The following is an 11,683-nucleotide window of genomic DNA, read 5'->3' as shown; positions in this document are numbered from 1 at the left end:
CAAAACTGTATTCTTTTAAACACTGCTGGCCCATTAGATTCAGCATTTTAACCCATTTCTAATAATCAGTGTAGTATAACGAGGGGCACTTACTAGGAAAAATTCAGCATGTCTGACATGGTGGCTGGCTGCATCGACATCTGCCTCAGAGAGCAGAGCTATGGCATCTGCCGGGGAGAGGGGAGCATGGCTTCTCTGAGCTCACTACCTCTTCCTCCCGGCATTCTATTTTGTTTACTCCACCTACCTATGTTCTAACCTATCAGCTGAAGCGGATTCTTTATTTAATTAATCAATAAACTTCTTCTGTCACTTTATCTTTTCAACAGCTTGCCCATATAAATCTCCCATGTGTCTTCTGTTGTATAATCTTTCATTTATAAAGAACTTGCACTCTCAGGGGAGGATTTTTCTGACATGTCTGTGGATGGAGATCATATGAGGAAGACCAGATGAGCAACCATGACAACTCTAATGCTGTAGAGTTAGGTGGACCAGAGATTGATGGCTGACATTCCTGTGCTATGCAGCAGATGCCCCTGAACTCTGGCCCTGTTGACAGACAGGCAGACATCAAGTTGGTCACAAATACTTAACTCATTCAGGTTCACAGATACTGTAAATGGAGTTTTAATTCTTCTCCTAAACTAATAAAAAAACCAAGATTAGGAGAAGAGAAGAGCCTGAAGTACGGCCTCAAAATGGGTCATTTTGCAAAGGAAAGGTTACCTGCCTCCATGTATGCTGTCTCCCTTTCTTAGTCAAATCCATCCTTCCAGTGTCTAGCTAACAGCTAACCATAGGATTGAACCCAACTGCCTTTGATTTCTGAAATAAGTGCTGCCCCCTTTAGGTCTCATAACAGCACAGGAAGGTTTGTAAGACTGTCCCAGCAACAATTTAAAGCAATTCTAGGACACCAAAGATGCGGCAAATTTGGTTTATTGGTAATATAGATCGTTCTGATGGGAAAAAATGATGTAGCATTAAAAAAAAAAGATTGGTGTACTCACGATGAATTTATGTGATATGGCACACACAGGCTTCTGGTTCTGAATACTTCATGCTCGGTGGGTTTTGGAGATTGTGGTGACCCTGAACCTAGCTGGGCCTTGAAAGGACAAGACTTAATATTTCAGAACATCCTTGTACTTGGTGCTCACTGTTTACTGATTTCCTTACAGAGAATCAGCAGCCATCTACTCCTGCTGCCATGCCTTCCCCACATGAACAGAGAGAAGACCCTATACACACAGGTCGCTTGTATCACATGTGAAGGCATAAGTCACAAACAAACTCCCACAGCAGTTTAGAATTGTGATTAATAGAATGATTAGTTCTTGAAAGGGGAAAAACTTAGAGATCACAATCCCTTACAAAAGCCCTCTGCAGGATCAGAAAAGGAGCCTAGTAGCTGGAAGGGAAGCTCAAGCAAGAGATCAAGCTGAAGGTAGAAGTTGCTTTTTAAAAGAGAGAGAGACCACAACTCAATGGGCTGGTATCTCAGTGGCTATTCAGGAAACATCACAGAGAAAGGATCTGCTTCATGCATGAGAGTCACCGATGATTTCCCTTTAAGAAAAAAACCCATCAAAACTCCCAATAACATCATCAGCATTCAACAACATGTCTATGATTTCTTTGCCTTGCCTTTGATTGTGCAGTAAATGATGCTGATAGTTAATCTGTGCAATTAATGCAAATTTCCTTGTAACTGACTAGACAGAATTGACAGGTTATGTTAAACACAGCAGGGAGTCACTCTACGATGGAACTGGTTCATCATCACCTGTGTGACAGTGACATCATTAAGATCTTTCATTTGTCTATAAATCTCATTATGTTCAACATGATATGTTGTCATACAGATTTCTTAGGGTTTTGTCTCACTGGTGGTTTCCTTGGTATGCTTACATAATTTTTGCCAGATCCAATCAGTTTTGCCATGCACTCTCAGCTCCACGTCATTGTGTCCCCCTTATGTTCCAGTCCAGGCATTTTAGACCTCTTGTAACTGTTGTAAGAGTATCTCATGTTCCACCTAAATGATTTAGGGTTTTATTTAGGCTGGGTTTTATCTTCCATCACTGAGTTCATTGACTTTCCTTGGGCGTAATTCCTGGGACACTGAGCCTAACTCCTGGGGGATTCCTCCAGTTATTTCTCCTTTCTTAGATAGTTTACACTCTCACTATTACTGTGAGAGTGTTTCTGTAGCAAATATTCTTCTCAAGATGAGAAAAACTTCAATATTACAATCCATTTGTTATTGTGATTTAAATACACACACAAACACACACACAAGTTAATGCACATACACTGATGATATCTCAATTTATGGGGCCATTCTGGGGATGTCAAGATCGATATCTCTCGAGTGGTTCTCAGAAGGCCATAGGGTGACCCTCTCTAGGTACTTAAGCAGGGAGGAGAAGTTGACCGCACTGTGACATGTCCCTAGGAACTATGTGTGCCTTGTCCCATAGTCAGACTGATGACTGACTATCTTGAAAACCACCATGGAACTTTTGTTTGGCAAATGATGGAGATCAAGTCAGGGTCAAAATCAGAAAACTAGATGGAGCTTCCAAGCTCCAGTGGAAGAGCAGATGGATGGAGAAAAAGAGCAAGGATGTCAAGAATATAAGGGCTTGCTCCACACTATGAGACACTGTGCCTGAACTAAGGGGATATCAACTAATCCAGTGACCTGGGAATGAAAGAACATGGGATCAAACTGGAAGCTCTGAATGTGGCTGACAATTGGGGCAGACGTAGAAGCCAAAGATAATGGCACTTGCAAATGTCTGCATATCATACACTGGCTTTTTGTGATCATATTGTTTGTGGATGCATACCTTGCTAAATCTGGATGGATGAAGGGTGGGCTTGGACTTCCCACAGCTCAAAGTACCCTGCCCTCTATTTGGACTGGTGTTTGAGTGGAGAGGTTTATTTGCGGAGCAAGAAGAATGTGGGAGGAGGAAAAGAAGTGGAAAGTTTGATAATTATTATTATGAAGTAATGGAAAAATCAATAGAAAATAACCAATGAGGACATTGGAGCTAGGAAAAAAAACATTCATGTGAGTTGTTGACTCAGACCAAAAATTATTTTACAGAAAAAAAAACACATAAATGGGTTGAGTTACTTGGAAAATATGTCTCAAGTAATTGGGAAGAATATTGGGGTTTTTATTTTGGGTCTTCATGGGGCTGTATGAGCAGCATTTTAGGACCTGTATGCTGGATATTTCTGGGGGTTAGTAGGGAAGAAACCTGGCTAGGAGGAGTTTTATGACATAAGTAGAGCCTTGATGATGTCACAAAGCTTTGGTTGGGGGTGGCAACTCTGTTCCACATGAAGCACTGGTCTTCTGTGAAGGTGGGCTTACTATCTTCACGGTGGCTGAAGAGGTCAGTTCAGCTCTTGGGCTCCACAACTGTTCAACCGAATTTCCAGAAGTTGGAATCTAGAGAGCCAAGATATTTTCTTTTGGTAAATATGTTTAGGAATCAACTAGGACCTCTGTAGTCAAAGAAAGGTTTCTTTCAAATCTGCTCTGGGTCCAAAATTTATGTCGTTAACAGCTCCTATATTTGATAGCTGGGGGACGGTTAATGTCGGGTATTCTCCCCACTCTATCTTTGCTAAAAATGTCCAATTCCTCAGTCCACTTAAATGGCAAAGATCCTCTTTGTCCATATGTGTTTTAAAAGATAATTATTTCTAATATGTACTGATGCACAGATTAATGTTTCTTTCTTTTGGCAGTTTGACTCACAGTACTCACTTCTCTAATGAAGATACAGAATATCTTTATGTAATCAACCTGGATCTGGATCAGGAGACACAATAGAGAGAGCCAGTGGACTGGAGTGCCATGACCTTGGGCAGGTGGTTATAGATCAGCCAACTAACCAGTAGCTTGAGTGGTAAGGAGAGGAGTGGCTATTCTTTGAATTCTTTGCCATCTGTTCAGATATTTCTTTGTAGTAATAAGGAGCAGCAGTGGGGCTGCATCCCCAACACCCCTGCCGCCTGGCTCGGCTAGCTTATGCCCCGAAATATTTACACAGACACTGTATTCATTTAAACATTGCTTTGGCCCTTAGCTCTAGCCTTTACTGGTTAATTCTCACATATTAATTTAGCCCATTTCTAATCATCTGTGTAGCACCCCTAGGTGCGCTTCCGTGGAAGATTCTAGCCTAAGTCCATCCTGGGTCAGAGCTTCATAGCGTGCATCTTTCCTGGAGCAGGTAGCATGGCGTCTCTCTTGCGTCTGCTCCGGAGAGGAGAGCTGCGGAGTCTGACCTCACTTCCTCTTCCTCCCAGTGTTCTGTTCTGTTTACTCCAGCCACCTAAGGGTGGGACTATCCAATGTGCCTAGCAGTTTCTTTATTGCTTAGCCAATGAAATCAACAGATTGTTATGACACTCCCACATCACTTCCCCTTTTTCTGTTTAAACAAAAAAAGGAAGGCTTTAACTTTAACCTAGCAAAATTACATATAACAAAACAGTTATCAAGTAAAAGTTACATCAGAAACATTTATACAAATAACAAAATTGACCGTAAATCTCTATCAATAAAGCAAAATCTATACTAATGCAAATTATTCATTTCTATATCATATCCCCCTTTAAATGTAAAAGAACATTTATAAACCATATTTGGGAACATGGGCGCAGTTTTTTCTCTCCAAACTCTTCCTGCTGAATGGGGGCGTCGTTAATTAGGTCTTTCATGGTATAACCTGTGTGCTAGTTTCATCTCAGTTGGCAGTTGAGCAAAGCAATTTTCTGAAGATGTTCACAGCAACCCTTCAGGAGGACGTGGTCCATCATACCAAATCGGAATAGAAGAAACCCATAGAGTCTCATCCTCTGTGAAAACAAAAGAAGAATCTCTTTTCCAAAGTATCATATCCTTAGATCCAAATTCTGAAATCATACCCTCATGATATCCGTACTGGTTCCAATTGGCAGCCCATATAATGAAATGTCTCTCTGTACTTAGCTCCTTCACATTCAAAAATTTTAAAGAAAACACAATAATACAAAGAATCCAGACTCTCTGTGAATTTTTCATCTTTACGCGGCTTATATTTCTTTATTTCTTTTAATCTCTAAACTATCTGTACTCTAAAGACTTTACCTTTTTTTTAAAACCATTAACTTTATTCTCTATATTCTTTTTCTTCTCTTTCCCAAGCCTACGTACATTCATCCAACAGTGTGACTCATTTAGTGGTCTGAATCTGTCCTATTGTGAATCTGCAATTTTTTACCATCCAGGAGCACTTTTGATTTGCGCCTTTAAATCACTAGGCGCTTAAGAAGCTAAGCTGTGACAGTCCTAAGTTAACTTTTTGCTTTTTGAGCGTATATCTGTAGACCAGGCTGTCTTTGAACTCTCGGAGATCTGCCTGTCTCTGCCTCCCAGGCATTGGGATTAAAGGCGTACACTACTACACCTTGAACTCACAGAGATCTGTTTGTCTCTGCCTTTTAGGCACTGGGATTAAAGGCGTGTGCTATCACACCTTGAAGTCACAGAGGTTTACTTTAAGAATTTTAACTTTTAGTCTGCATATATTTTAACACTGTAAATCATTTAATTTTTTCTTTGTCTTTGAATCTCTCTTTACTGTATATCTCTCTTTTTCTGATCACATGAGTCCTTAATTTACCAAGCAATCTTGGTAGGACTAAAGGTGTGGCTTTGCCGGCTAGATGTAGCCCATTCCTTAGCTTTCCAGCCTCATGGCTGAGGTACTGGCTGTAGCCATGTTTATAGCATTTCAAGGTCCCTGCCAGCCAGCGAGCTACAACAGACAACACTCAAGTCCTCTCTCTCGGTAGCTGGCCCTCCTGCCTCAAACAGTCAGAGTTTGCCCTGGCAGGATGGCCCAGAAAGCCGGCATTTTTAAACGGCACAGCTTTTTTCCTGCTACGGCTGAAAACCGAAAAGCATGTGTTCAGCTTTTCGTCAACACCGTTTAAGTGTTTCATGGCAGGACCACTTAATGAGCTGCAGGCTTTGCAGCTAAAGCTGAGTCAGGAAGCCTCTCTTAGATGAGGCGCTTGCTTGCCTCTGGCAAGCAGAGTAGACCCGAGAAATTGCCATAATCAAGAAAACATGCTTCACTCTTTCCCAAGCTTTCTCAGGCTTTCAGTGGGTTCAGTTAGCCACACGTCTGGATGTCGTTTGTAGTAATAAAAAGCAGCGGCAGGGCTGCATCCCCAACACCCCAGCCGCCTGGCTCGGCTAGCTTATGCCCCGAAATAATTACACAGACACTGTATTCATTTAAACATTGCTTTGGCCCTTAGCTCTAGCCCTTACTGGCTAATTCTCACATATTATTTTAGACCATTTCTAATCATCTGTGTAGCGCCCCTAGGTGCGCTTACCGGGAAGATTCTAGCCTAAGTCCATCCTGGGTCGGAGCTTCATAGCGTGCGCCTTCCCTATAGCAGGTAGCATGGCGTCTCTCTTGCGTCTGCTCCGGAGAGGAGAGCTGCGGAGTCTGACCCACTTCCTCTTCCTCCCAGAGTTCTGTTCTGTTTACTCCACACACCTAAGTGTGGGCCTATCCAATGGGCCTAGCAGTTTCTTTATTGCTTAGCCAATGAAATCAACAGATTGTTATGACACTCCCACATCATTTCTTTCTCACTTTAGGTATAGGCATAGCTTCCTCTCTCATTGATATAGTAAGTCAGGAAGTAGGTTTCTCAGTAGAGGTCAATTGCATCTTGCAGCAGGAATATGTCTCTGATACACATATACTGAGCTGTAGACAAGAGTTTGATAATTTTCCTATTCATTTCTTAAGAACATATTCCATTTAGGTATCCAAATCTATTCAGCCCTGCCTTTTTCACCTGCTCCAAAGTTATTCCTAAAAAGAGCCTTGACCTCACATCCTCACCTTCTTATCCTTGCAGGCACTTATGATGGAGGAAACAACTTTGTGTCTGATTTAAACTGAAGAGTTCTTCCTATGCAGAGATTGGCAGCTATGAAGCCCAAGCACAGAAACAGAGCCAAGAGACAGTGGAACAGGAGTGCTGTGGCCTATCTCAGAAAGTCTCCCACCATGATGAAGATGCCTCTTAGTATGAGTTGCATGCCACATCTCCAGAAGAAGAATGGGCCATCGCTCCAGAAGCAAAAACTTAGTAAGCCTTTTGAGGCCCTGGAGAATATTGTTGGCCGCAGAATTTCTCATGGCTGGAAGGAAGCCAATGAACCAGTCACCCATTGGAAAGCCATCATTCTAGATCAACTGCCAACATATCCCTCTCTCTATTTGTTGAAATATGATGGGATTGATTGTGTCTATGGCTTGGAGCTTCATAGTGATGAAAGGATTTTAAACCTGAAGATCCTGCCTAATAATGTGCCATTTCCTCAGGTGACAGACACTCATCTCTCAAACACCATAGTTGGCAGAGCAGTGAAACATACATTCATGGACACAAATGGCTCTAAGAATGACTGGAATGGGATGGTCCTAGAAGAGGTGCCAATCATGAAGACCTGGTTTTATATTACCTACAAGAAAGATCCGGTCTTGTACATTTACCACCTCCTGGATGACTACCTGGAAGGCAACATCCACATCATGCCAGGCTCTAAGGAAGAGTGGAGTGGCGTGGTCCCAGATGAGGTGCAGACCATAACACCTGTTTCTACATTGTCAACGAGAATGATCCGGTCCTGTACCTTTACCACCATCATGATGATTCCATTGAAGGCAACCTCCACATCATGCCTGAATGTCCTCCAGTAGAGGTGACTTTGGAATTAGGCAGGGATTCCTTGGAGGGCAAAAGAGTGCAGTACAACAAAAAAGATGGAACCCAAGAGATAGGTAAAATTATTTGCCAAGTTCCCAACAAACCTTCTGTGTATTTCATCAAGTTTGATAATGACTTCCATATCTATGTCTATGATTTGGTGAAGATCTGTTAAAGTGAAATTCTCAAATTTTGAGGGGCAGACTTAATTCTCTCTTTGGGAATGTGTTTTTTCAGAGATACTTCAGGTCTTCTATGAATCCTGGTATCTTTTCCAATGGATTATTCTTTCTCAAAGAATAAAAATTTGTTAACATGTTGTGTTATTTGGTCAAAGATGGATTGTGTTTGGTGGATGGGGCATCACAGAAATACATGCCCCAAAACAAAGCAGGATTTATGGTCTTTTGACCTTGGAGAATAAAGGACTGGGGATGCGTGGAGTGGTAAAGGACAAGATGGCTGTCAAGGAAGCAGTGGAGAGGGGACAAAAAGTTGTATGATCTCGGGGCGGTATGAAGCTTGAGGGAAAACCATGTCAAATGGTAAGATGTGACCGATATCAGAGTGAGGTATTGGGACTTAAGGGGATAAAGAGTAGATTAATCAGGAAGGGACACAAATGTATACTCAAAATCAGAGAAAATTAGGTTTCATTTGATGAATGGTTTAATTCGTACTGGCTGTAAGTCAAAGGATGTTTGATCTCCACTAGAGCATGTTGCTTAGTGAAAAGTGTCTCCACTCAGTTGCTCTTCTCCAGTAAGTTGGACATCAAGCTACCTACTTAGTTTTGCCAGAATTCTGTCTGCCACCTACTTTGTCATGCCTGGATTCGGTATGCCTTGAACTCTCATAGGTCTTATCCATGCCATCCAACCCTTGTCAGTTCATTTAAATAATTGCCCTGCCATATCTGGAAAACAGTGTTCCCTTTCATTGATCATGTTCTGTAGTACTTGGGCTATAAAACTCATGAACACACTCACCCACACACAGGATAAACATGTACATATGATGCCCACTAGTGTGTGACATGCACACATATGATGAATGCACCGAACTCCATAATATCAGTAAAGTAGGGAATCCATGATGCTAGGTGGAGTCTGGCAAAGACCCCACACACCCATCAAACTGCCAAACACCAGTATGGTACTGATGTCTGACTCCCATCCTGTAAGGAACCTGCCATCCTGTAACTGGGCTATTTTTGGTTCTTCATCTTCACAAACTTGGTTAAAATGTTAGAGTTGTCAAACTGGGAGTTAGGGTCCAGCATGTAGATCAGCTGTCCCAGGTCAGGTGATTTGGCTACAATTTGGGTGAGAAATTGTACCAGGGAATTCTGGTACACCCTCTCCTCTTCTTCTCCCTGTCCTCATCATCACTCTTGTGGGTGGGCCTGGAGCACAAAGAAGGTAAAATGGAATAAGCCTCCTCCTTAGTGGAAAACCTTGTCAATCCTTAATTTGACCTGACTCTCTGAGGGAATGCAGCACATTTTTTCCTACTAGGTCTCCTCATTCATTGGTTCACTCATTTTTCCAATGAATGATTGAATTCATCCATTCTTTTTTGTCTCTCTCTCTTCTTTCTTCCCTTCTTCCATTTCCCCCTTGATTGTAGAAATTTGAGCAGCAGGGCTGCATCCCCATGGGGCCGCCTTGTAAGGTTATGCTCCGAAATAAAAACACAAAACTATTCATTTAAACACTGCCTGCCCCATTCTTTTCAGCCTCTTAACCCATGTCTAATAATGTATGTTGCAGCACGAGGTGCACTTAGAAGGAAAGATTTAGCATGTCTGACCTGGTGGCTGGCTGTATCGCCATCTACCTCAGAGTGAAGAGCTATTATTTCTGCCCATGGGAGAGGTGCATGGCATCTCTAAGCTCAATTCCTATTCCTCCCAGCATTCTCTTATGTTTATTCCACCCACCTATGTTCTAACCTTTCAGGCCAAACATTTTCTTTATTTAATTAACCATGACCTATACTCCATCATTACTCCTATTTCTGTTTAAACAAGAACGGAATCTTTAACTTTAACATAGCAAAATTACATATAACAAAACAGTTATCAAGCAAGAATTACAGTTACAATATTTATATCTATTTTATCTTTTATCATAACAATGGAAAACTATAACTATCTATCTATTCTTCAACTCCATTAGAGACTCCAGAATAATACAGTATTACCTAAGCAAACAAAAAGTAAGCCATTTTCAAACTCTAGAAATGACAGAGACATCTCGCTGCCTGGACAGTCACCCAAAGTTCCTCTGTACCGTTGGTGTTTCCATCCTCAGCCTACAGGCCCATAGTTTCCAGCAGACATTTCCATGAAGCAGGAAATTTCAAAGGCAGTCACTATCTGCTTGTCTTGAAGAATGTTTTGCTGACCCTTTCCTGAATCAGGAACACGAAAAGATCATCTCACCTTTAGGCAAGTTCAGTAGTCCTCTCTCTGAGTGTTTTCTGTGTACAGTTTATGCAACAATCCAGGCAAGAGCAGTTTCTTCCCCAAATGGCTATCAAACTCCATAAGGATCCTCTTTGATGCCCATCTTCTTCCTGAAGTAGATATGTGCTGCCAAGAGTAGAGTGTCTCACTGTCATGAAAAACCCTAAGGTACTAAAACATTAAATACCCTATTTTGTAGTCTAGAGAGATATGAATAATGCCTATCTAACTGAAATATATATATCTATGTAGCTAGAAAATCTAACTAACATGACTACAAACTTGACTATTATTAATGAATATCCATTAATAACCTATATACATTATATTTTTAAATGAACTACACAATCACAATACCTTAATTAAGATCAAAAATGCATATACATATAACAAAATTGACCTAAAACCTCTATCAGTAAAGCAAAATCTATACTAATGCAAATATTCATATCTATATCACATCCCACTTTAAATGTAAAAGAACGTTTATAAGCCATATTTGGGAACATGGGTGCAGTTTCTTCTCTCCAAAATGCTTCCTGCTGAATGGTGGCATCATTATTGATTTATCTCAGTTGGCAGTTGAGCGAAGCAATTTTTTAAAGGTGTTCACAGCAACCTTTAAGTAGGGCGTGGTCCATCCTACCATATTAGGATAGAGGCATCCACAGACTATCACCCTCTGTGAAAACAAAATAGAAACTCCTTTCCAAAGCATCATGTCCTTAGATCCAAATTTCAAAGTCAAGGCATTTTCAAAATATCTATGTTGGATTATTTCAGCAGCTTTTATAAAGAAACATCTTTTAGCAGCTATTGCTACTGCCTCAAAATTCAAATGATTCAAAAAGAGCATAATAGCATACAATATCAAAATTCGCTGTGAATTTTCCATCTTTGTGCGCTTCAATTTAACCTCTATTTTGTTTATTTTTCCTTTTTATTTTTTGCCTTTTGAGACAGGTTCTCTGTATCTTTGACCTGGAATAACTCTGTATACCTGTCTGTCCTTGAAGTCTCAGAGATCTGCCTCTCTCTGCCTTTCAGGCATTGGGATAAAAGGTGTATGCTACTACACATTTCACTCACAAAGACCTGTTTGTCTCTGCCTTCAAGGCATTGAGATTAATGGCATATGCTACCTCACCCTGAAGGTACAGAGGTCAATCTCCCTCTGCCTCCCATGTGTTGGGTTTACAGGTGTGTACTACCACACCCAACAACTCTCTTCCTTTTTTTTTAACTTTAAGATCTTCAAATTTTAGCCTGCACATATTTTTAACACACTGTAAATCATTTAAAAATATTCTTTGTCTTTGAATCTCTCTTTACTCTATTTCTCTCTCTGTTTTTCTGAACACATGAGTCTTTCATTTATCAAGCAATCTCAGTAGGACTAAA

Source organism: Microtus pennsylvanicus, chromosome Y (assembly GCF_037038515.1).
Source record: "Microtus pennsylvanicus isolate mMicPen1 chromosome Y, mMicPen1.hap1, whole genome shotgun sequence".
In the NCBI taxonomy this organism is placed as follows: Eukaryota; Metazoa; Chordata; class Mammalia; order Rodentia; family Cricetidae; genus Microtus; species Microtus pennsylvanicus.
This window is presented reverse-complemented; position numbering follows the sequence as displayed.